At 51.2% G+C, this 24,564-nt stretch overlaps 1 protein-coding gene and 2 long non-coding RNA genes across 4 annotated transcripts in view; 1 reads left to right on the forward strand and 2 right to left on the reverse strand.

Annotated features, from left to right (window-relative positions):
- Tmem184b (transmembrane protein 184B) overlaps positions 1–14,529 on the reverse strand; it is a 46,128-nt gene extending 31,599 nt beyond the window's left edge. For both annotated transcript variants that reach the window (XM_046429550.2, XM_046429549.2), the window contains exon 1: positions 14,416–14,529. The gene's annotated coding sequence lies outside the window, so the exon portion shown is untranslated. The remainder of the gene's footprint in view (positions 1–14,415) is intronic.
- Positions 14,530–14,931: 402 nt separating this feature from the next.
- LOC131423620 (uncharacterized) lies at positions 14,932–17,921 on the forward strand. The gene is made up of 3 exons (XR_009225392.1): positions 14,932–15,048; positions 15,988–16,064; positions 17,171–17,921. It is a non-coding gene; the product is annotated as an uncharacterized LOC131423620 (long non-coding RNA).
- LOC131423621 (uncharacterized) lies at positions 14,977–24,154 on the reverse strand. Its single transcript, XR_009225393.1, has 4 exons — positions 23,677–24,154; positions 21,261–22,183; positions 20,635–20,773; positions 14,977–15,108 (listed from the first exon to the last, which is right to left on the reverse strand). It is a non-coding gene; the product is annotated as an uncharacterized LOC131423621 (long non-coding RNA).
- Between the last annotated feature and the right edge of the window lie 410 nt (positions 24,155–24,564).

Consider the following 24,564-nt stretch of genomic DNA (forward strand, 5'->3'; position numbering starts at 1 on the left):
CCAGGCAGGTGCGCGAGTTCTCTGAAGAGCCTTAAGAGCAGCAGGAGGGGGCTGGGGATGTGGCTCAGCGGTAGCGCGCTCGCCTCGCATGCGTGCGGCCCGGGTTCAATCCTCAGCACCACATACAAACAAAGATGATGTGTCCACCGAGAACTAAAAAATAAATATTAAGAGAATTCTCTCTCTCTCTCTCTCTCCCCCCCCCCACTCTCTCTTAAAAAAAAAAAATATTTAAAAAAAAAAAAAAAAAGAGCAGCAGGAGGCTGGCCCCACGGAGCCACAAGCCACAAGGCCTCTCTGGCCCAAGGTCCAGGCTCCAGGGCCTGGAGCTGCTGGGAATGAGGAACTGGCTGAGGCCAGCCCAGTTTATCCAACAAGTCAGAGTGAGCGGTCAACTTACAAATGTCCCCTCTACCTCTCACCAGACAGCCAATAAAGTTGAACCAGCCACCAGGACATCAGAGGACAGGGGAGCAGGAAGGGGAGGTGGTGTGGAGTAAACTTCAGCCAGCCACAGGAAGCCTGAACTACACCAAGCCCAGAAAACTGATGCAGACTCCCATGTCCCCCAGAACATGCCCATCTGCATACTTCTCCAACACAGATGGGCTCTGACTGATCCTTCTTCCCCAAACACCATCCATTTCCAGACAAGCCATGAAGCTACATAAAGCCCCCTGGCCGCCACCCTGGGATCCGAGCATCCCAGAGCACTTCACCACCTCAGCCTGATTCTATTCTGAGTCATTTTCACTTTGTGTTTGAGGGACACCTCATTGTTGTCCACCCTTTAAGCCATGCATGGTGGGCTGAGGTACATGTCCTAGCCCTGAACCTGAGAACATGTCCCCGTCATGGCCAAGGGGCCTCTGCAGGTGTGCTGACTTGGGGATCTGGAGATGGGCCACCCTGGACCCCCGGGTGTGAAGAAGGCGGTGTGACAGCTGAGGAGCAGAAGATGCTCTGCTGCTGCCTTGGGAGAGAGAGGAGGGGCCACAGTCAAATAATGCGGCAGCCTCCTGACACAGGAAAGGCGTGGAACCAGCTCCTCCCACAGAGCCTCCAGAGGAGGGTGGGCCCTGCTGCACCTCCATTCAGCCCAGTGAGACACTCTGGTTTTCTAACTCCAAAAACTGATAAGCATTTGTGTTCTCAGTCACCAAATGTACATGTGAGGCCAGAGGCAGTTTGCCCTGATTCCTCACACCACCCTCCCTGCGCTATCAGACCAATCCCCAGATTTCCAAGGCTGCAAGAGCCCTGGCCCTGAAACCAGACCACCTGGCCAGGACTCTCATCTCCACCACTTTGCAGCTGTGTGGCCTAGGCAAGTTCACAACCTCTCTGTGCTGCATCCTCATCTGTAAAACGGGCGGGCAGCCACATCACCTCAGGGCAGCTGTGGGGATGCACATGTTGACAGGAAGTCCACGCCAGGGCCTGACACATGTGATGTCACCTGACATTAGTGCTCCTCCCTCCCTGTCATTTCATCCTCAGGTCAGGCTGTGGGATTTATGTTCCCAACAGTCTCCAAGACCCAGGCCAGTCCTGTCTCTGGTGGCCTGCTCTGTTGTTAGTTTGTTTGCTTGTTTTGTCTTGGGGATCAAACCCAGGAAACACAGTACCACCAAGCTACATCCTCAGCCTAGTTTGCCTCTTTTTTTTTAGTTGTAGGTGGACACAATACCTTTATCTTATTTATTTTTTTGTGGTGCTGAGGATTGAACCCAGTGCCTCACATGCGCTAGGCAAGCGCTCTACCACTGAGCTACAGCCCCAGCCCCAAGTTTGCTCCTTTGAAACCTGCTAAGGTCAGATTTTCATTCATCAGTTTCAGATCCCAACCCTTTTAAGCTGTAGCCACAAGCACTCACTCAGGCAGCTGCCACCCACAGACAGAGCTAAACTGGCAAGTTCTCAGGAACATCTCTGGAATGTTAAGCACCCTGGGTTGGTTTTTGTTCTTGCATTCTTACCCATAGAGGAACTTCCATCTCCACATAACTCGAGGTGGAATCTGACTTGGGCACTGTTAATCTGAACTGACCCTGCTGTCCCCACTTGGGCTGCCTGGGAATGACAGCGAGCTCTCCTGCCTCAGGGGCCATTCAGGCTGTTAGCAGTGGCTGGGTGGCTGCCTTTAGAGGGGAGGCAGACCCACATGGGCACAGGTCTGCAACCACAGCCTGCTCCTTCTCCAGAGGGGCTTGGAGGGAAGGAGCAGCCAGCACTTGCGGCTCTGCCTGGTGGGCCGAGATCACATGCCCACCCGCGGCCATAGGGGTCCACATCTCCCTCCCACTGCCTGCCAAGCACACAAACCAGCCCAGGCCACTCTGGGCTCCACAGCTCTCCCGTTCAGGGGCCATAGTCCCCAAATCTCTAAGCCTGCAAGAAAAAATTATCCATTTATGTTCCCAGCACTCAAGGGAGGAGACGAAGGAATGACTAGGACCAACAGAGATCCAGAGGCTTTCAGAAAGGACCACTGAATTCAGCCTTGGAGTTCATCTTCTTACTGTATACCAGCCTGAATTTTGATCACTCTAGTTTTCTCCCAAATTAGAACCAATGGACCAATGTGTGTGTGTGTGCATGCGCACCCTGTTGGGGATCAAAGCTAGGGTTGTGAGCATGGTAGGCAAGAGCTCTTTTACCTCTAAGCTACACCCCCAATCCTTTCTGAATCTTGAGACAGGACCTTACTAAGTTATCCAAACTAGCCTTAAACTTGTAATCCTCCTGCCTCAGCCTCCCGAGCAGCTGGGATTACAGGAATGTGCCACAACACCCAGCCAATGCTGTCTCTGAGCCCCTGTACATGTGACCACTTTTCCAGCCAGCTAAAATCCCCTCTGGCACTGAACAAATGAGTGCAAAGTCCTGAACCCCAATACTACTATGCCCACGAGAGCAGGTGTCTAAGTCAAAAACCCCATAGCTGCCCCTGAGTCTGTCCCCTGAGACCCTGCCAGCAGGAAGCTCAGCTCCACCCCAAGACACCTGAGGAGAGACCCCAAGCTGAGCTTCATTCCTGTAAACCGGGAGTGAGTGGGAGAGCCAGCCCCACCCCACCGCTGTGCACATGCAGCAGCCAGAGGGCAAGCACAAGACACTCCACAGAAGAGGCTGCAGAAGAGGCTGCGAATGCGTGAATGGGAGATGTTCAAACACAAACACCTCTGCTGTAGGGAACAGAACAAAGGACCACACACAACCCCCCGGGCCACCTGGCTGACCGTCAGAGGCAAGAAGCCAACTGCCAGAGTGCTCTCTTGGCTGCTATTGTGGGTGCTCAAAAGCAGGCTTAAGAAGCACCTGTGTTGGAGGCATGTGCAGCAGGTCCCCAGGGCCATGGGAGCCTGCATATGCTGGGGTCTAGCGCAGCCTGCCTCTCCAGGACAGAGGGTTACGTGGGTATTTGCACATGTCAAAGTCCACCCAGCTGTACAGCCGAGATGTGTGCACATCACTGTAATAAGCTAGACCTCCATAAAAAGTTCAAAAATACATACCTTGGAGGGGCTGGGGTTGTGGCTCCGTGGTAGAGCACTTGCCTAGCACGTGTGAGGCCCTGAGTTCAATTCTCTGCACCTCATATAAATAAATGAATAAAATAAATGTCCATCGACATCTAAAAAACTATTTTTAAAAAAATACATACCTTTGAGCACTTTCTATGTGTTAGGTCCAAAAGGGAATATACGACAAGATTCTGACCCTTTAACAGCCAACAGTCTAGTGGGGAAGAAAATGTACTCGGATATCACCACAAGGTTGTGCAGGGAAAGGTCATGGGAGTAGGTGGGCCTTGTTTCGGGGGAAGTGGCAGAAAAATTGATTAAATGTAGGCATTTTGGAGGTAGCCAGACCAATGCCCAAGTCCCCCCCCCCCACAAGTAGGGTCTGCTCTTCGTCCTCCTCTGTAGAGGAAATCACAGGAGCCCCAAGAAAGGAGCCCAGGCAGGGGCTTGTCCTTCCTGCACAGCAGGGATTTTAAAGTGACAAAGACAGTCAATGTCAGTGGGGGAGGTAATTTCCTCTCTGGGCTGAGGGTGGTATTTACCAAGGAACCCCCAAGCCCTTGTCCTTCATCCCCTTCACAAGAACTAGGCATGATTTAAAGGTCCTGAGAATGCTAGGCAAAGCCACACCCCCAGCCTAGATAAAAGTTTTTGATTAGATGGTAGTCAGGGGCCTGAGCGAGGCTGTCCTTGAGGAGATGGACAGTCTTGGTCTTCCTACAGTGGGCAAGAGGTGAGGCTACAGTTCTTGTGTTTTTAAATTTATCTGAATTTCTCAAAAAGGTCATACATTCATATTTTGACAGTCAAAAGGAACAAACACAGCATGCCTAGTCCCAGCTTCTCAGGAGGCTGAAGCAGGAGGATTGCTTGAGTTCAGGAGTTTGGAGCCAGCCTGGGAAACACAGTAAGATCCTGTTTTTTTGTGGGGGAGGAAAAGAGGATACACAAGGTCTCCAGCACCAGCTGACCCTAGAGGCACCATAATTCCCAGCTTCTCACCAGGCCTGATGGCACATGCCTGTAAACCCAGCAACTTGGGAGGCTGAGGCCAGCCTCAGTACCTTGATAAGACAAAAATATAAAATAAAATTAAGCCAGGCATAATGGTGCATACCTGCATGGATCCCAAGTTCAAGACCAGCCTCAACAACTTAGCGAGGCCCTAGGCAACTTAGCAAGACCCTGTCTCAAAATTAACAAAAAAAAAAAAAAAAAAAAAAAAAGGGCTGGGGATGTGGCTCAGTCGTTAAAGTACCCCTGGTTCAATTCTTGGTACTAGAAAAATACAAGATCTTAAAAATAAAAAAATTAAGTTAAAAAAGGGTTGGGGATGTGGCTCAGTGGCAGAGCATCCCAGGGCTCAAGCCCCAGTACTGCAAAACAAACAAGCAAACAGACACCCCCAGCTGGAGATGCTCTGTACACACATAAGCACTTTTATGCAGAGGCTGGTTTTTAGACCCAGTGCCCTGTGTGCTTGCTTCTCCCCCTCCCTTAGAGATTGTTCTGTCTCAGCGTGTGGCATCCTCACTTTATTTTTTACAGCTGTGCATCTTCTGTGATTTAAATGAGCCATAATTTATGGCTCCCTCTGAATGGATACAGAAGTTGCATCCCATTTTTTTTTTTTTTTTGGCGGGAGGGGGGGTACTGGGGATTGAACTTAGGGGCACTTCTTGACCATTGAGCCATATTCCCAGCTCTAATTTGTATTCTATTTAGAGACTGGGTCTCACTGAGTTGCTTAGCATGCTTCTCTGTTGCTGGGGCTGGCTTTGAACTTTGAACTAGATCCTCCTGTCTCAGCCTCAGGAGCTGCTGAGATTACAGGCAGCCACCATGCCTGGGGGCATCCAATCTTATACTATTCCAAACAAGGCAGCAATGACTAATTTTGCAAATAAGTCATCTGCACCTGTGTTAACACATCCATACGATAAATTCCTAGAAGTACAGTTGCCAGGTGTTAAGAAATGTAGTTTTGAGAACTATCACTAGAGAGGCAGAATATACCTAAACTGTTCATCCAAGAAATGAACTCCAAAGTTAGATACAATACTGACCATGTGTAGTTTTAAGATGTCCAGAGGAAGAAATGGTAGAGAAAAGCTGAGTTTCAGCAAGCAGAGCTCTGAGTCAGGAGATTGTGCTAGACCCAGATGAGCCCCAACTTGCTCAGTGCTCTGGTCAAAGTTGTTTTCCTAACTAGGTAAGAGGCTAGCCCTGGAGCTGGGATGTAGCTCAGTGGTACAGTGTGAGGCCCTGCGTTTGATTTCCAGCAGTCAAAAAACGGGATTGGATAAAAAAAAAAAAAAAAAAAAAGGCTAGACCCACTGGGCCTCTCAGTCCTTCCCAGCTCTGGCTCTGATGTTCTGGTCCCAGGGTTAGCATAAAGGGACAGACTGGGTCCCCACACACTCAGCTGTAACTGGCCTTCTTGGGTAAAGGTGCCAGTGCACAGAGGAGGAGTGGGTGGGCTTCGCAGGCAGCAGCGGGGCAGATCCCAAAGCCCAAGGGCTGTCAGCTCCCAGACTAGCACAGCCCAGCAGGGTGCACCTACCGCTCCTCCACTGCAAAAGCTTCAGGCCATCGCAGCTGTGAGGGACACCCAGGCTCACTCTTTTTTTTCCATGTCAAAGAGCAGGATTTGTTCAAGAGAGAAGGAAAAAAAAACAAAGCCCCCACAGGCAAGAGGGGACCCAACAGGGGGTGCCCACACTCACTCTGACTGGCTCTGTTCCCGGCCCATCACAAACCTGTTACATAACTCATGTGCTCAACAGCTGTTGCTATCTAAGCATTGCTCAAGCTAGTGACCCACGGAGAATGGAAGAACTCTCCAGAAGGAAACTGAGTGTCTTCCCTGAGGATGAGGACAGCTGAACATATGCAGTGAGCAGGACAGGGCTTCCTGCCACCTCCCAAACGAGGGCCCCTGCTAATGAGCGTGGATAAAAGGAAAGGTCTTCGCCCGGCTGGGTGAAAGATGCCCCTGAGAGAAAGAACCCTCCCAGCCCTGCCGGCCTGCACCACCCAGCTCTACTGGCTGAGCCAGCGGGAACTCACACCTCACTGCACCCGGGCTGTGGCTATTATAATTTTCTAATCGATACACGGTGCATCAACCATCCTTCATAAAGTAAATACCCACTGTCTTGGAATCCAGATTTTCACAAGTCCTATTTGTTTAAACCCCCTTGAGAAACTCACATACAGATGCACTGCCATCTCCTGGAGGTGAGGCAGGGACCCCAAGAGCCCCAGGAGGGCTCACTCGACCTCAGTTAGAGTTGCCTGGGTCCCGGGCCTGTGTGCTCCAGGTGGTCTCACTACCTGAAAAGCTCTCCCCGGACCTCCACCTGTCCCAAGCAATCCTGAGCAGCACACCTCGGCAGAGCATCTGAGGCCCCCACTGTTTTGACCTGAATCCTGCCAATGTGTTTCACAGTCCAGGCAGCAATCCAAGGTGCAGGGCTTTCTAGTTTGCCACACGTTCTCCGTGGGCAGGAAGTGTTGGGGTGGCCACTCAAGACAGAAAGGGACAGAAAGTTGGGTGCTTCCATCCCCAGGATCTCAGGCAATTTACCCTCTGAGCATCAGTCTCTTCATCTACAAAATAACAACAACAATAAAAATAGCTTGGCCTGGTAGCACACACCTGTAATCCAAGCAACTCAACTCCAGACGCCATGACAGGAGATCATTAAGTTCAAAGCCAGCCTCAGTAATTTAGCAAAGCCCTAAACAACTTAGTAAGACCCTGCCTCAAAATAAAAAGTAAGGGGTTGGGGTTGTGGCTCAGTGGCAGAGCACTCGCCTAGCACGAGCAAGGCACTGGGTTTGATCCTCAGAATCACATAAAAATAAATAAGTAAAAGGTATTGTGTCCAACTACAACTTAAAAAATAACAATTAATTATTTAATTAAAAGATAAAAAGGGCTGGAGATGTAGAACAGTGGTAAAGCACCCCTGGGTTCAATCCACAGTACCAAAAAATAAATAATTCTTTCAAGGTTCCTGGCCATTGGGAAAATTCAATGAAAAGATAGATATGAAATGTAATTGGCAAAGCCCAACGCAAATTCCAGTGAGGACAAAATACAATTAGTTGCTAATATTAATATTAATACCCTCACACAGCCTTTGCCAACCCCTGTCACTGTGCTGCGCGGGCACCCAGCTTCACTGCCCATCCCAGATAAAGCAGAAACCACGGGTGTGGGAGGCAGAAACCAGGAGGCTCTGCCAGTGGCTACAGCACACCACGGGGTGAGTTATTTTTCTCTGGGAGCTTTTCTGTAAATGATGACCCAGCGGGCTTGGGGGAACGGCCCCGCCCAAAGAGTGGAAGTTCTCAGCCCCTTGCCAGCAGGTCAGGGCCACCCTCAGTGCAGACTGTCCACAGGGGTTGCAGCAGGAGAAAAATAAAAGTACCATATGTCCCTCAGGGTGGGGAAGCTGTCTGATCTGAAAATCCCTTTCAGGGTGACAGATGCAGTAACATCTGGAGGTCTCACTCCACCTGCTTTGTGGGGAGGGGCATCCAACCACTGTGGGACCAGCGTGACCACAGATCAGGGCTTTGCAGCTAGGAGGCAAGTCTTCAGAAGGATCCCCAAACAGACTCCAGACTGAGAAAGAAGCAACCCAGGGGGCTGGGCTGGGGCTCAGTGGTGGAACGCTGGCCTGGAACATGAGAGGCACTGGGTTCACCCCTTAGCATCACATAGAAATAAATAAATTAAATAAAGTATTGCATCCATCTACTAGAAAAGCAGCAGCAGGGGCTGGAGTTGTGGCTCAGTCATGGAGCACTCACCTAGCAGTGTGAGGCCCTGGGTTCAATTCTCAGCAGTGAATATAAATAAGTGAAATAAAGGTACATTGACAACTAAAAAAAAAAAAGTTAAAAAAAAAAAAAAGCAACACACACACAGGCACCGCACTCACTCACATACACACAATCGCCCTCTCCTGCCTTCTTCAGTCAAGTGACCTGCTCACACTCCGAGCCACGCCCTTGTGGTGGCTCAAGGCTTTCTAACCTGGGAACTCCCCTGAGTCTTGTGGCACTGGGAGGAGGGAAGGGGTATGAGAAGGGGGGGGCCTCAGAGAGAGCGAGTGACCCACTGGAGGCTATCACCCCAGTTTCCGAGGCTCAGCCCAGTACCCTGTCCACCACTGGTGCCATGATGGTGATCCAGGATACAGACTGGGACCTTCATCTTTCCCGCAGGGAACTTGAGACAGAGCACCAGGGCTCTGTTTAGGAATTCTCTGATTTTTCTATGACTAACTTCAATTTTGAGGGTAAGTGTATTTGACGGAGCGTAAGTGAACAATGAGATAACACAGTTCTCGCCCGAACATCCACCCAAACTTCAATAAATCATTTCTTGACTGTGAAAGTGGGGTGATTTTAATTCTTTTTTAAAACATTTTTTATTATTTTTCAAATATTTGTTTTATAGTTGTAGTTGGACAGAATACCTTTATTTCACTCATTTATTTTTTATGTGGTCTGAGAATCGAACCCAGGGTCTCGTGCGTTCGAGACGAGCGCTCTACCACTGAGCCACAACCCCAGCCCTTTAATTATTTCAACCTTTTCTGTGTTCTGAGTTTGCCAGCAAGCACTGTGTCTTGTTTCTCAAGGTGGAAACACTGACAGGAACACTGCAAACTTCTCACCAGGATAACATTCGCTGAGTTGTGTGTAGCTTTTTAAAACACAGTAAAGCTGGAAGTGACGCAGGTTAGGCACAAAGGTTTTCTGGGTGGGATCTTCCCCTCTGGCTTCCTCCCCACCGAAGAAGGAAAGAAGGTGTCTGCCAGGCTTCCTGACTCTCTCCTTAGGCCTGAGAGCTCCTGCACCTCCCATGGGCGACTGCCCTTGGAAAACCAAAATCTGTTTAATGGACACCACAGGAGCCTGATGACCCCACCTTGGTTCCAATTAACAATTCTGTTCTGATTGCCCTTGTGGTCACTTTTAGAGAATTCCAGTTTTATCCTGTGTGATAATGCCATTAACCCATCCAACTCTTCATCTGCTCAGTCAAAAGCTATTTCAGAACCTATCTGTGCAAGATTTCATGCCAGACACGGAGCAACACTGAGCCCCGTTTGAAGACCGGAAATGCTGCCCATGCGAAACCACATGCCAGCCTTCTTTTTTTTTTTTTTGGTCCTGGGGAGTGAACCCAGGGGCACTTAACCATTGAGCCACATCCCTAGCCTTTTTCTTTTGAGACAGGGTCTCACTAAGTTACCTAAGGCCTCACTAAGTTGCTGAGGCTGGCTTTGAACTTGCAATCCTCCTGCCTCAGCCTCCTGAGCTGCTGGGATTACAGGCATGCGCCACCACCTGCTTATTGGCCAGCTCTCAATGCTGCACCCAAGCCCAGGGTTTCAGCCACATTAACGCAACAGCAGAAGCGCTCTGGGTATCAGCCTAGTTCTGGTTCTCAACTCCCTCTGCATGTGGCTTCCTCTCCAGTCCTTCAGAAAAGCAGAGTTCAAGGAGCACCTAATGAGAAAGCCGGTAGCCCCCCCTCTTCCCATGTGGTGTGCACTGCATTAAGGTACCTGTGCTGTAGTCCCTTTGGCAGAGGCGGAGGCGATGGGGGGGGAATGAAGAGAAGATCCCGCACCGAGTGACCACCCGATTCTCTCTCCACAGCCCCTCCTACTCTCCTGCTTCCCCTTCTGATCTGAGGCTGAAGATCACATTCCACGAAGATTTATACTAGGTGCTGAGTCCTTGTATGGGTCTGCCATACAATTCTGCAGACGTGAAATCAGTCGTTGCTTTGCACATGCTGTTCCTCTGCCTACAGCCCATCTCCTCTGCCTTTTCACATGGTGACAGCTTAATCATCACCTCACCAGGAAAGTGTCTGCCCAGCAAGAATGACGTCATAGCACCCAAAACAATTTTAACTTGTGTGTTTGACACCTGTCTCCCCAGCTGGACTCAGCTCCCTGGGGCAGTTCCTCACATACACAGGCCCTCAATATCTCTTTTCTGAATGAAGCAAGAGGCTTATAGGGTAACAGTACAACCTAGTGTGTATTGAGCATGTACTATGTGCCAGGTGCCTTGACAAGCTCCAAGTAGACATTTGGTCATGACAGCCCCATGACAGCTGCACTATTAGTGCTCCCATTTTGCAGATGAAAGATATTACATTATGCACCCCCGCCCCCATTTTTAAAGAACAGGAATTAGAACCTGGTAAGCAACTTGCACAAGGCCACAGGACTAATAACAGCAAGGATCTGAACTATATCTCTGAATTATCTCTTCAGGTCACCAGAACTGCTCCCTTCATTATCTCCCCATCTCCCACCTGTTCCCATGCTTCCAGTGACCATTTCTGACCCTTCCCTGAATCCTCATCCTCCTATCCTAAGGCCCCCAATTCAGAAGTTTTCCTCAACTCCTGCCCTCACATCCTTCACCCTATCAGCTCCCATATCCCTCCTGCAGCTGTGCTTCAGAGTACTCTGCAAAGACCCCAACCAGAACATCAACCCACAGCTCTCAGCCGCACACGGAGGGATGGCATCTATTTCCCCACACCCTAGTGGGACTAGCCTGTCACTGCATCAACAGGCAAACCCCAGCAAAGCGGACAGGCAATGAGCTCACAGATGAGACCCAGCAGGTAAACCCAGTGTCCCTGCTCCACTTCCAGCACTGTCCCTTGCTCCCCTCTGCCTGTATTTACAGAGCTGCTTGCATGATGAGCCACGGCTTCCAAGGCACTCCTCTGTGGCAGATCTGTGGCATGAGAGGTCAGTGAGGATCCATGAGTCCTGCTCGTGGAGACCTTCAGTCCGTTAAATAAAACAAGCTCCAGCTCAGTGAAGCCTGCTCAGTCAGCAAAAGAGGCCAGCTGCCATGGCTCCAGAGGTTCCCCCTGGGTACACAAGCCTTTAGACCAGAAGCCGCTGGGAGAAGAGAAATGAAGACCAGCAGGACTAAAAGGATGCAGGGACAAGAGGGAAAGCACTCTGGAGGAAAGCAGGTCTTCTTGGAGTTATCTGCAGGAAGGAAGGACGATGTGGGATGATGATACTGCCAGGTGACACAAGGGTGAACATGTCACTTCCTTTTGGAAACTTTTAAGACTCCTTGGCAACCACATCAGGATCAGGTTCAAATTCCTTAGCATGGTCTTCAAAGGTTTTCCCCAAGACCCATCACAGCCACATCTAGGAGGAGAGGCATTTCAAGCCTCCACAGCTGCCCAGGGTCCCCCTCTACCTAGAATCTCTCCCTTCCTCCATGGGTCCAGCGCCCCTTGTCCTTCAGAGCATAGAAGACTTGCCGCACATCCTAGGACAGTGGGAAGAGCAAGGCTCTGAAGTCCGATCAGCCTGGCCTCCATGCAGGTGACCGCCCCTCTCACTGGTGGCGCAAGGATGAAACACAATGATTCAGGAAAGCACTTTGAACTGTGCCTGGCACACAGTAAGTGCTCAATAAACGAGCTGTTGTTCCTATTGTCCTTTGGGCCCCTTTAGGGCCCTCTGTTTCCACCACAAGTAGAGCACTGTCTTGCACATACTAGTTACATGCTGGGCTCCCTCAGCCAGCCACAGCTTTTTCTAGGGCACCACCCATGATTCTGGCCTTTCTTCCCCAAGTCTGGCACAGTGCAGGGCACACAGTAAGTACTCAGAAAGTGCTTGCTGCCACAAGAGCCTCAGCTGAAGGTCCTAGAGCAGACCCCACTCAGAGCTCCCCCAGCCCATCTGCCTCCCTGAACTCACACACCAAATCCCCAGTCTATCCGCTGCTACTTGGTTTCAAAACAAAGGGCTGAACCCTGCCTTGCCAAGGCTGTTTCTACTCCAGGGAATGCATGGAGAGCCATGAGCACAGCAGGGACTAGAAATAGCACTGAGCCCCTCGCAGGGAGAGGGCTGGGCAGGCCAGCCAGCAGCCAAACCTTCACGACAGAGAGTGGGAGAAAACCCCTCCAGGCAGGAGCCCAGGCTCCCAGAACTCAGCAGACACAAAGTGAACTAGGACAACAGGTCACTCATCTGGCCGTATGTGGAAGCTCTTCTACCCCAGTGGGGACATTTAGAAGGGACTCCTTGTAAAATCCAACACCACCATTAGAGCAACTTATAACACATTCAAAACCCCCCAAACTGCAAAAAGCACCCCAGATTGCCTATGGTTCTTGGAGAGAATTTACAGTGCATTTACCTGCTGGCCATTGGGGTCACCTGGATTGGGGTCACTCTCTATTTCCATCTGTTTAGCAGACTGTGAGCCACCCTAGGGCAGGCCCTTAGAACCCATTCATCTTCAGATCTCTGTGCTCATCTTCAGCATGGTATCTGGCACATACTAGATGTTTAATAAGTTAGAAGGCAACAAGATCTGGAAGCAAGGGAGGTCCTTGGCTCAAAGATGACTCCATTCAGGCCTCAATGCATGATGGACAAGTGAGCCATGAATTTCCTCTGGGCCTCAGTTTTCCTCATCCATAGATAGGGATAACAACAGTTCTTTACTCATACAACTGCTGTGAGAATTAACTGTGAAAGTCTACATGGGAAGCACAAAGGAATATCAGATGGCTCAACTGTCCCTTTGTGCCACATTCCCCTCCCCCAGCACTAAACCCACCTCTGCACTCCTATTCCTTTGTTTTGTGTTTTTCACATCATTGTGATTACTTGTTTCCAAGTCTGTGTACACTCACCCATCTGAAAATTCCTTGAGGCTCAGGGCCTCAAGTGGGCACAGGCTAGGCTTCGAGGGCTCTCCCACCCCACAGTCCCAACTTTAACATGCACAACACTCTCAACAAGATACTCGGATGTGCAGAACCCAAGGGCCCACCGAGCATGTTGACAAGGGACATGGAAAGGGACGTTACATGCATAACCTGTCAAGAAAGTCACACCTCTGAGACCTTCACCTCCTCTGCAGGTGCAGGTGAGCTTGTTTGCCAGGCTGACTCTGCAGCACACCAGCCTCCAGGGCACAGATTGCTACTTCTTTCCTTACATAAAACACCCAGCAGTCAAATAAATAATACATGGCTTTCACCTCACACACAGGTATCAGGCATGCAATCACCTGCTTTGCCCAGGATGCCCTGGAAGGGAGGGAGGGGTGAAATGTCTGGCCTCAAACAACCCCTCCCCCAGAAGACATGGACTGGATATCTGTGCCCACTCCCAGCCTCACTCCCTTGCCATGGCCTGGAGTCACCTGGCACTGATGCAAGTAGATCCAAGCAAGGGGCCCAAGGGAAGAAATGCACAACCCACAGGATGATACCCAAATCAGCCTCCAGGGTCTCTTTGCAGGCAGATAGACTTGGAGCCCCAGGTTCCCCTCCAAATACGCGGAACAGTGAATGGGGCTTGTACACCATCCATGCACACTGCCCTAAAGGCCTCCCCAGCCAAGTACCCTCCCCAGGGTCACCGCCACCGCACAGGGCTCAGATGCCTCCCCCATCACTCGGCAGTGCCAGGCGCCAGCACACCCACCCGAGCGCACACGATCCACTTGCAAAGGGCCTGCGTCCACCGCCCCTCTCGCCGGCCACCCCCACGGGCAGGTCCGATTACACTCCAGACGCGGCCCCCGCCACGCTGGCGGGGAGGGGGGGCAGGCACACCCACGAGCCGCCCGCGACCCGCGTCGCGGAGAGGGGGCACAGGGCGGGACCGGCGGGGCCATGGACGTTCCCTCCCTCCCCGGCCAGGCCAGCGGTCTCCGTCCCCATCCCTCCCCAGGACCAGAGGCCGACGCTCCCCGCGCCGGCCTCCCCGAACCGAGCAGCCCCCCGCCCCCGGGAGTCCGCGGCCGCCCCCTCCGGCGTGAGGCTGGCAGGGCGGGGTACCTCAGGAGCCCATGGCGGGGGCGTGTGCGGGCGACGCGCGGCGGTCGGGCTCTGCGCACGGGGCGGGCGGGCGGCGCCGCAGCCCGGAGTGTCGGCCGCCGCCGGCGCGTCCCGAGCCCAGCGGAGTGCCGCCGCGGCGCGCTTGCGCACTGGGCGCGCGGCCGGGAGGGCGGGGCGGTGAGCGCGCGGCTGAGGTCACCCACCCGGCCTTAAAGGAGCCTCGCAGCGAAGTCCAGCGCAGCGCGCCGCTCGCTCGGAGGGGGTGACCTGGTTCTCCTGCGCTCGCACACCAAAACGCGTCCCCGCAACTCCGCCCATCACAGAGCTTCCTTGGGCTCCTGGACTCAGAACCACCCGCTACAAATTCTGTGGCGTCCTGTCGCCGCTTCAATTCTCTTAACCCTAATTTCTTCCAGTTGAGCCTGTTTTGAAGGTGAAACTAAAAACAGTGTCTATTTGTGGCGTGAAAGATGCTTGTGGAATTGGGGCGTGAACGTATACCGAGTGCTGTGTGCAGGAACATGAAACAAATCGGCAAAGCACGGAAAGCGGATTTTTCTTCCCATTCTACTTAGCTGCGCTTCGTTCCTGCCCCTCCTCGCTCTAGATGGCCCGACCAGCCACACTCTGCAGGTATCATTCCAGCCGCCTGACCTATTTCTGTTTGCCAGGTCCACATCTTCAGCCAGTGAACTGAAAAGCATAAAATGCAATCAATTAAAAAAAAAAGACAATTCAAAAAAATACAATCAAGTTCTGGGTTGATGAGCAAGAGCCCCAAATTTATGTTTCCCCCCCACCTCCCCCAACTCTCTGCTGACATCTCTTGCTTGGAGGTCCAAGGTCATACATACCCCTTCTACACACATGCAAATCTGCTCTCTCCCAGCCTTCACCACCACCCCACCAGCTGTGGCCAACTCCATCCTTCATTCTCTGGGTCAGAACTCCTTTGGTTTGGGTAGTGTAGGGTGGGGGCACTGAGGATTGAACCCAGAGGCCATCTACCACAAAGCCACACTCCCAGACCTTTTTATTTTGAGACAGTGTCTGAATACATTGCCAAAACTGAGCTCAAACTTTCCATCCTCCTGCCTCAGTCTTCTGAGTCACTGGGATTACAGACATGTGCCACTGTGGCCCAGCACCTGGAATCATGCTTGAATCCCCTCTCCTGCCTCTATCCACATAGGCAGGCAGGAAATTCTGTTGGTTCTATCTGCAGGATATACCTAGGCTCTGACCTCCTCTACCCCACCCCCACTGCTGGTCTACCCAGGGTTGTTGCAAGTCTCTCCAAAGCCAGTGTGGGAATCAGAAGAATTATTCTGAAACCCGTAGAACACTCACCTGGCATGTGCATGGCCCTGATTTTAATCCACAGCACGGCTAAATAAATAATAAGTAAATCCTGAGTCAAATACAGCATTTTTCTCAAAATCCTCCACTGACTCCTCTTTTTTGGAGAGGGAGGGGAGTACTGCCCATTGAACCAGGGCTTCACATCTGCCAGGCAAATCTTCTACCCCTGAGCTACACCCACAGCCCTTTTTCTTTTTTATTTTGAGACAGGGTCTCACTAAGTTGCCCAGATGGCCTTGAACTTGTGAACCTCCTGCCTCAGCCTCCTGAGTTAACTGGCATTACAGGTATGTGCCATTATGCCCAGCTCTCATTTCATTCAAAATAAAAACTGGAGCCCTTACAAGTCCGAACAAAGGCTCGATCTGCCATTCTCCCTGCCCAGACATGCCTGACCTCATCTCGGACCCTTCAGGCTCTCCACATGACCCACTGCTGTTCCTGGAACTAGTGGAACACAGTTGGCTTCAGGTCTTTCCCACTGGCTGTTTTCTCTGTTACTGTTCCCCAGATACAGAATGATTCCCCCTCAGTGTCCAAGGGTTTGCTCCATTGTCCCCCACCTTGGTAAGTAGTCAAACCCCTCACATGCACACCCTGTCCCACCTGCACTACGCTCTGTTTTCCTAGTAACATTCCATTTCTATCACATTAGTTTGCCTATTTTGCTCTCTGTTTTCTCCCAGTAGAACATAAATACAAAGAAGACACAGATTTTTAATCCTTTTAATTCCCCTGTGTAACCCCAGTACTTAGCACAGGAGTTAACAGAGCAAACCTGGGTACACAGTGTATTCGTAGCATGAACAAATATCCTGTGAAAGCAAAGTCCTTCTAGAAAAATCCCTTCCCAGCCCAGTTACGAAGTCTCTGCAGGCTCAGGACCAGGATTATCAATTACATTGTGATCATTTGTTAATGACTTCCCACTTCTCCCTCCCTCCACAAGGACAAAGTCCTGGTGCCAACCAGGCTATGTCTCGCATGTTTATAACCAGACCCAACCTGGTATCCACTGTCCTGAGCAGGGCTTTCAGGCCAAACCACACCCAGTCCCTGCTCCGCAAGGACGCTCACCCACTGGTCTCAGTTTACAGAGGCCCAAGGCTGCTGGGGGCAGAGGCAGGTGGTGGGTATTTTTAGGCATGGGTCCTCAGAAAGGGGCTCAAAGACAGAAAGTCACCTGGCCTGGTGACACGGCAGGTCAACAGGTGGCCCTGGGAACTTTCCTTGGTTGCTCCTCTTTGGAGATACAAGCCTCTCCAGTTGGGGTCTTTGCTCAGGATTTCCAAAAGGAAGAAAAGATTTGCCCCTGCCTCTCCCTATCTCCACCCATCGGCCCCTTCTGTGGAGGCTCAGAGATCTCCCCATCTCTGTCCTATCTCCTCTCCAGGCCTGTGTCCACCACCCTGGTTTTGGCCACCTTAACTTCTGGACAGTTATGGCGGTCTCCCAGCCCACTGGCTAACGAAGCAGAAAGCCTTCCCTCACCGCAGGCACTAGCCCTCTCTACCCAGGAAACAGCTAGGACCAAGGCAGACTACCGCCTGGTTCCTCTGCAGTACGGGAGCTTGAACCCAGGGCCTCCCACAGGCCAGGAGAGCGCTGAGCTACATCCCAGCACCTTTGTTTTGAGATAGGACCTTGCTAAGTGGCTGGGTCTGGCTTCAAACTTGTCATCCTCCTGCCTCAGCCTCCTGAGTAGCTGGGATTACAGGTGTGCGCCACCATGCCCGACTCCCCATTCTGTTTTAATTAGTTTCTCCCTAACCAAAAAAATAAAAAATGAAATAAAATAAATTTAAAATAACCTTTGGGCTGGGGATGTGGCTCAAGTGGTAGCGCTCTCGCCTGGCATGCGTGCGGCCCAGGTTCGATCCTCAGCACCACATACAAACAAAGATGTTGTGTCTGTCGAAAACTAAAAAATAAATATTAAAATTCTCTCTCTCTCTAAAAATAAATAAATAAATAAATAAAATAAAATAACCTGAAAATCACTTAAGAATTATGAAATATATTATGTCAGATTCCTACACACACTTAATCATTTCCATGGGGGAAACAATTAGGAATGATATTGGGTAAAAAAGGTAGTAATACATTTGTGTTATAGCCTGGTCTGAACTCTGTAAAAAAGTGCTTAGAGGAAAGATCCCAAGAAAAGCTAACAAATGGTTTATCAATTAGTTCTTTCTTTTTAGTATCTGGGATTGAACCCAGGGATACTTAATCACTGAGTTACATCCCCAGCCCTTTTTAAGATTTTATTTAGAGACAGGGTCTCACTGAATTGCTTAGGGCCTCACTAGCTGCTGAGGCTGGCTTTGAACTTGCTATCCTCCTGCCTCAGCCTCCAGAGCCACTGAGATTACAGGTGCGCCCCACCACACCTGGCTTCAGTGGGTCCTCTTAAGTGGCATGATTACAAACAACAATTATCTCCTTTTTTTTTTTTTTTTGGCTTCTTTGTATTTTTCAAAATTTGTTTGAAATCATGTCATATTTTCAAACTAAGGAAAAAAAGTTATTGAAAGAAATGATGTATTGTTCCTTCTCTATTTTCTTCTCACGTCCTGTCATAGTTCATCTGAATACATCTGTCTCCCCCCAGGACGCTCCAGGCTTGGGACTCTGCAGAATAGGGACTCAGGTGGGACTTCTCTGGGTCCTCCCACGCCCAGCTCATGAATGTGCACAGACAAAAAGCCTGCCCCTCTGCTGGGTGCCAGATGTGGAGGGGAGTTGGGCTGCATTCCAGAAGCTGCTCACTGGTGACAGTTCCAAGTGCTCAAGGCAGAAGGGAGGCCCAAGTCCAGCTGTCAACTTTCCCTCATTGCCAAGTCCAGAGCAGCCCGGAGGGAAGAATAGAGGCCTGGGAGAGGCAAGCTCCTGAGTGGCCCGTGGCCCAGACCACTCCCAACTCATATACCTGCAGCCACAGTGTCTCCCCCAAGGTCCCCAGGGTGCTATAGGGCACCTGGCTAGGTGTCTGTGTGTGTGTGGGGGGGGGTAGCCAGAGCACAGGCTCTGCCCCATTCCTTCCCAGGTGTGTGACCTCAGGTGTGTGGCTTTGCCTCTCTGAGCCTCAGTTTCCCCATCAATAATTGGATTGTAAGAATGACTCATCTGGCAGGATTGTCCTGATAAATATCTATGAAAACATTGACTGACAATCAAGCAACTGCCTACAGACGCCTCAACTAACATCTGAATATTAGACCTTTTTGGTTGCAATGAACTAAAATCAAAATTAAGCCAGGTGCAGTGGTGCACATCTGTAATCCCAGCTACTCGAGAGGCTGAGGCAGGAAGATGACAAGTTTAAGGCCAGCCTCTGCTACTTGGTGAGATCCTGTCTTCAAAATAAAAAATAAAAAGGGCTAAGGATGTAGCTTCGTGGTAAAGTGCCCCTGGGTTCAATCCCCAATACTAACAAAATAAAATTCAAACTAAGTTAAATAAAGTGAATTTATGGTTTCACTCAATTAGGAAGTTCAAGGTAGAAAGAGCTAGACTGAAGGCTCACACAGGGTGGCTGGGATGCCATTTCCCTCCCTGTTTCTTACTCCTTCCCCCTCCCCCGTGTGTGTGTGTGTGTGTGTGTGTGTGTGGCCTCCTTCCCAGGTGTCCTTTCACCTCAGTGGTAGAGAGGGTCCCTCTCCCAAGAATTCCAAAGTTGCCCCAGGATCACCTCTGATTGGCCCAGCTTGGGTCACCGTCCTGTCTCTGAACCGGTCACTGTAGTGGAGAAGCACAGAGCATTAGTGGTGGGACCCAGATCACGGCCTTGTGCTTGGAGACAGAAGGTGGAGTCATCCCTTTCCAAGCTACAAGTACTCAGAGGGCTGAGTCCCTGAAGGGAGACTGAAGTCCCTGAAGGAGCCAAAGCAGAGATGGAGGGAATAAGGACAGAGCCATCAATGTAGAGTGGCTACTTGGAGGCCTACTGTAGTCCGGGCAGTGGCCAAACCACTGTTCAAATTCCAGCCGGGCCCTGACAGGTCACGAGGCCCCGGGCCTCAGTGAGCCTCTGATTCCTCGCCTGTGAAATGGGGTTCATACTAGAACCACCCTCTGGGGGCTGGTGTGGGGACTGAATTAAATGAAATACCCCAGGGAATTCTGTAGCTCAGGGCCTGGCACATTTTAAGCTCTTCAGTAAGAGTTTCTGGGACTGGGGCTGTATCTCAGTGGTAGAGCGCTTGCCTATCATGCACTAGGTGCCGGGTTTGATCCCCACACCGAAAACAGCAAAAAAGAAAAAAAAATCGTTGTTTGTGATGCCTACAATAATAAACAGAGTAAGAAAGCCTTTCTGAAATCCCTGTGTATAAGTGAAAACATAAACAGTCTTCATGGACAAAATTTTTTTTTTTTGTACCAGGATTAAACCCAGGAGCGCTTAACCACTGAGCCACATCCCAGCCCTTTTTGCTTTTCATTTAGAGACAGGGTCTCGTTAAGTTGAGTAGAGCCTCACTCAGCTGCTGAGGTTGGCTTTGAACTTGCCATCCTCCTGCCTCAGCCTCCTGAGCCACTGTGTTACAGGCGTGTGGCCACCACACCTAGCTCCTTGGACCAATTTTGAAGCGAACCTGCCCCAAACACTGACTCCATCAACTCCACTCCAGCAACCTCTTTTGGTTGAACACCAGTGTCCTGAGGCTGGAGCACCACCTGACATACTCTTCCTCACTCTGACCTCCATCCCTGTCCTTTTCTTAAATTCCTTCAAGTCCCTGATAAAGCTTCAGTTTTCCCAGGTATGTGGTTAAGAGGAAAAAAGAAAACATCACACCCTGGAAGACACATCGGCTGTGTCCTGTATGCAAAAATGTATGCGTGTACGTTTACCTATGGGTGTGCGGTTAAAGGAGCAGGAAAATTCTAGAAGTCCATCGAGTCCTTTCTGTGTCCCCAAGCCTGACGTTCAGGGACTGACAGTCGTGTCTTCAGCGTCTTCCTCACAACTGCTGTTTCCTGAGTGCTCACCCTGAGAAAGGCCAAGCACAAAGCTCTTGGCGAACTCAGCAAGCAGCCGTGACTGCCGACTGACTGCCGTTCGGCAGACGAGGAAACTGAGGCGCGGGAAGGCAACGCTCCTTGGCGATGCCACGGGAGCAGCCTGGCACAGAGCTGGCCCCAAGCATGTTTGTTAAATGAACCCAGGACCCACTTCCACCCCTCCCGGTGGGAATCAGCCAGGAAGAGGAAATGACTGCCACGCAGCCCTCCTGGCAGGCCGGGTGGTGACGTTCAGCAAGCAGAACTAGGCCATTCCTGGGGGGCACCACCTGGGGCGTGGGAGTGAATCACAGACGTGGCCTGAGATGATTGACAGGAGGCTGTGAGACGAGCCTGAGCAGAGACCCAGGAGGGAAGAAACCTCTCTCTGACTCGTTGCGCGCGGACCTGGACCCGTACCTCCAACACAGGTAGGTGGGTCCCTTTTTAAACTTGCTTTGCCAAAACAGACTCACCAACAAAGCAGGCCACAGAGGAGGATTTACGGCCAGTGTCCTTGGAGTCGCTGGAACAGGTTTTAGGTTCTTTACAAAATCCCTAGTTGCTGCCAAGGATCCAGGACCACTGTCGTCAGGCAAGGCAGGCACCCTGTGGGTCAGGGGCGTCCCGGGACCTGGGGGTCTGGTCCTGGAGGATTTAATGGAGGACGGGGAGCCAGAGACCTGGGTGTCCCAGGCCTAGGACTGCAGGGACGCATTAGGCCTCCGGCCTGCCCTGGGTGAACCTGGATGCAGTGCTTCAAAGGGAGGGTGGGGTACACCTTAATTGCAGGTGCTTTGAAGGTGCCAGGATGAAAGCCTTAGAGGTATAATTACCTGAGAAGATTCTCCAAGAGTCTAGGAGGAGCCAGGCTGCTGTCTGCCCGCATCCATGATGGGGGGGCCTCCAGGGAGGCCTCCTTAAAGGGGCAGTGCTCTTCCCTGCAGCCCAAGGCCGAGCCTTCTGCTCTGCTCACCCCAGCAGCTGCCTGGGCGCTTCCCATCCCACCAGCCCCAGGAAGGCTAAGCCCTGGGGGTGCACTCCCTGAATCCCAATAGGTTACCAGACACGGCCTCACTTGGGACAGAGGAGGATGGTGGTGCCTCCAGGCTAGGGTGAAAGAAGAGGCAGCCAGAGGGAGGAGGAGGAGAAGGGGCAGGTGGCTTGTAGTCCTGGGAAGGAGCTGGCCAGTGATGTGAGGGGCTTGTATTTTTGCAGGGAAGAGAAGTACAGGGAAGGGTCCACCCTCAGGGTTCTGGCCTCCAAAACACTCGCAGGCCTTTGATTCTCACAACAACCGCTACGTCCATCCAGAGAGCTGGGCTCAGGCCCCTCTTCCTGTCTCCCTTGGGTTCAGGCCCCTCCTCTCCTCCTGTTCTGACTCTTCTCTGCACAAAACCTACAGAGAACACAGAGCGGTGGTCCGTGCGGGCACGGAGTAGGGCAGGGGTACTGGGTATAAAGGAGAAAACTGGGAAGAAGCAGGAGGGGACTTGCTGGAGTATCCACAGCCACCTACATCTTCATCCAGTGGGTGATGACACAGCTGGACAGGAATGGGTAAAAGCAACTGAGCTGAATGCAGGATGTGCACATTTTTTTTTTGGGGGGGGGCGGTACAGGGGATTGAATTCAGGGGAACTCAACCACTGAGCCACATCCCCAGCCCTATTTTGTATTTTATTTAGAGACAGGGTCTCACTGAGTTGCTTAGCTTCTCACCATTGCTGAGGCTGGCTTTGAACTTGCGATCCTCCTGCCTCAGCCTCCTGAGCCGCTGGGATTACAGGAGTGCACCCCAGCCTCCTGTTTGTTAACTGTACCCAGGACCCACTTCCACCCCTACCGGTGGGAATCGGCTAGCAAGAGGAAATGACTGCCACACAGCCCTCCCAGCTAGGATGTGCACACTTTAGACATACACTATAATTCGATTTTTTTTTAAGGACCTGGGGGAATTGATCAGCTAAGATCAGTTTTGCCAGCCTCACCCTTTTTAAGGCTGGGTTACATTGAGCCTCCCCTGGGCCCCACCTTGCTCCCTGGATGATCTACCCCTCCCAACTGAGCATCTGCCTCACTGGTGGCCTCTCCTAGGTTTGGGACTGAAAATGCACCCCTCCCTCATCCATGTCCTCATTTGCTTGCTTTTTCTGTCTTACCTACTGCTGAGCTACATCTCTAGTCCTTTTATTTTTTATTTTGAGATAGGGTCTCCCTAAATTGCCCAGACTGGCCTTGAACTTTCGATCCTCCTGTCTTAGCCTCCCTGAGATTACAGGTGTGTGCTACTGTGCCAGATTCCATTCAGCTTTCTGTCCCTGATCCCAGGTCTCCGGGCAGGTAGCCCCAGAGCCTCCGGATCATCCTTGCCCTCTGGATACCTCCCACTGTGGTGGTGACCATAGCTCCCTAACCCTTCTCCCTGCCCTTTTCTCCTTCCTTCAGTCTGCCTGCCCACTATGGCCAGATTCACATTCCTAGGTTAGCATCCTGTGTCCTCTCCCCACCTTGCAGGTGCTGCTGATGAGTCAGGTGGTGAAGTGGTGTGGGCTGTGGTGAACAGCAGCATCTCTAGAGCTGATTGTTCCCATTTTGCAGATGAGGAAAGCAGAGCTGAAGAAGGATGAGCAACTTGCAGGTAGGGCAAGGGAGAGCTATTTATACCCACTTCTGCAGACTCTGGCCTCTGCCTCCTCCAGTCTCAGCTGCTCCGAAGTGCCTCCCCCATCCCCTGGACTTGCAACTCCTTGCAAGGGAGTTGATCCAACTCCTGGGCCTTTGCACAATCTAGGAATGACTTTCTCCACCTCTCCAGCCCCCAGCAAACTCCCACTCACATTTACTTCAAGGTCAAGTAGTATCTGAAACACCTTCCTCTACACCACGTACCTTATCTTCCTTTGTCCTTACGTTGACAACTGGACATTACACAATGGATTCTGGATTTGGATGAGCCACTTGTAGCCTGACTCCTTCCCCTGACGAGGCTGTGGGCCTCTGGAAGCCAAGATTCACACTTCAAATTTGAAATGTGTAATTACTACACTCGTCACTCGTGAGTTACCTGAGCAGTGAAGGTCAAGAGCATGGGTGGTAGAGTCCAGTCTCTTCCATGCCTTTGTCTCGTCATCTACAAAATGGGGATCACACTACATTCACCTTACTGGATTGTCATGAGCAATGGACTGGAAACGGCCTGGCCCAGGTGAGTCCTTGTGAATTTAGCCCTGTGCCCATCCGTGGTCTTCTGTACTCTGAGGACCCTCGGAAGCACACATCATCCGCTCGCTTGCAGAAAAGAAAACTGTGACCTGGTACCCAAGGTGTCCAACTGGCCTTCTGGACTCCAACCCTGTGCTCCCCACCCCTGACCCCCACCCCTGCCCCATCTCAATCTAGCACCTCTCAAATAGCCCTGGCACCCACACAAGCCCAGTCAGGTGCTTGTTAGCTGCATTAATGGAAGATGAGTCACAGGTGGCATGCTTGCCCTCTCTGGTCAGACCAAAATATCCTGGTGAATGTTTGGCGTTAAGTAATAAACTCTGACTGGGTGATGCATGATGGTCACTCCTCTGGCCTCAGCTTAATGTCATTACCTTAATGTCAACTGCTGTCCCCTCCCACATAGTGCACTCCCTGAAGAAGCAACACAGGAAGGACAAACCGGAAACTAGCGAGAATGAAGGGGAAGAGCCCTCCTCAGGAATGATTCTGATTATGGCTTTGTATAGCGTGACTTTTGTATCTGTAAACATCCCACATCCAAAATAATAA

Source organism: Marmota monax, unplaced genomic scaffold, assembly GCF_021218885.2.
Source record: "Marmota monax isolate L192 unplaced genomic scaffold, Marmota_monax_Labrador192_F-V1.1 WCK01_AAM20220418_F8-fsc00051, whole genome shotgun sequence".
NCBI classification, from domain to species: Eukaryota; Metazoa; Chordata; class Mammalia; order Rodentia; family Sciuridae; genus Marmota; species Marmota monax.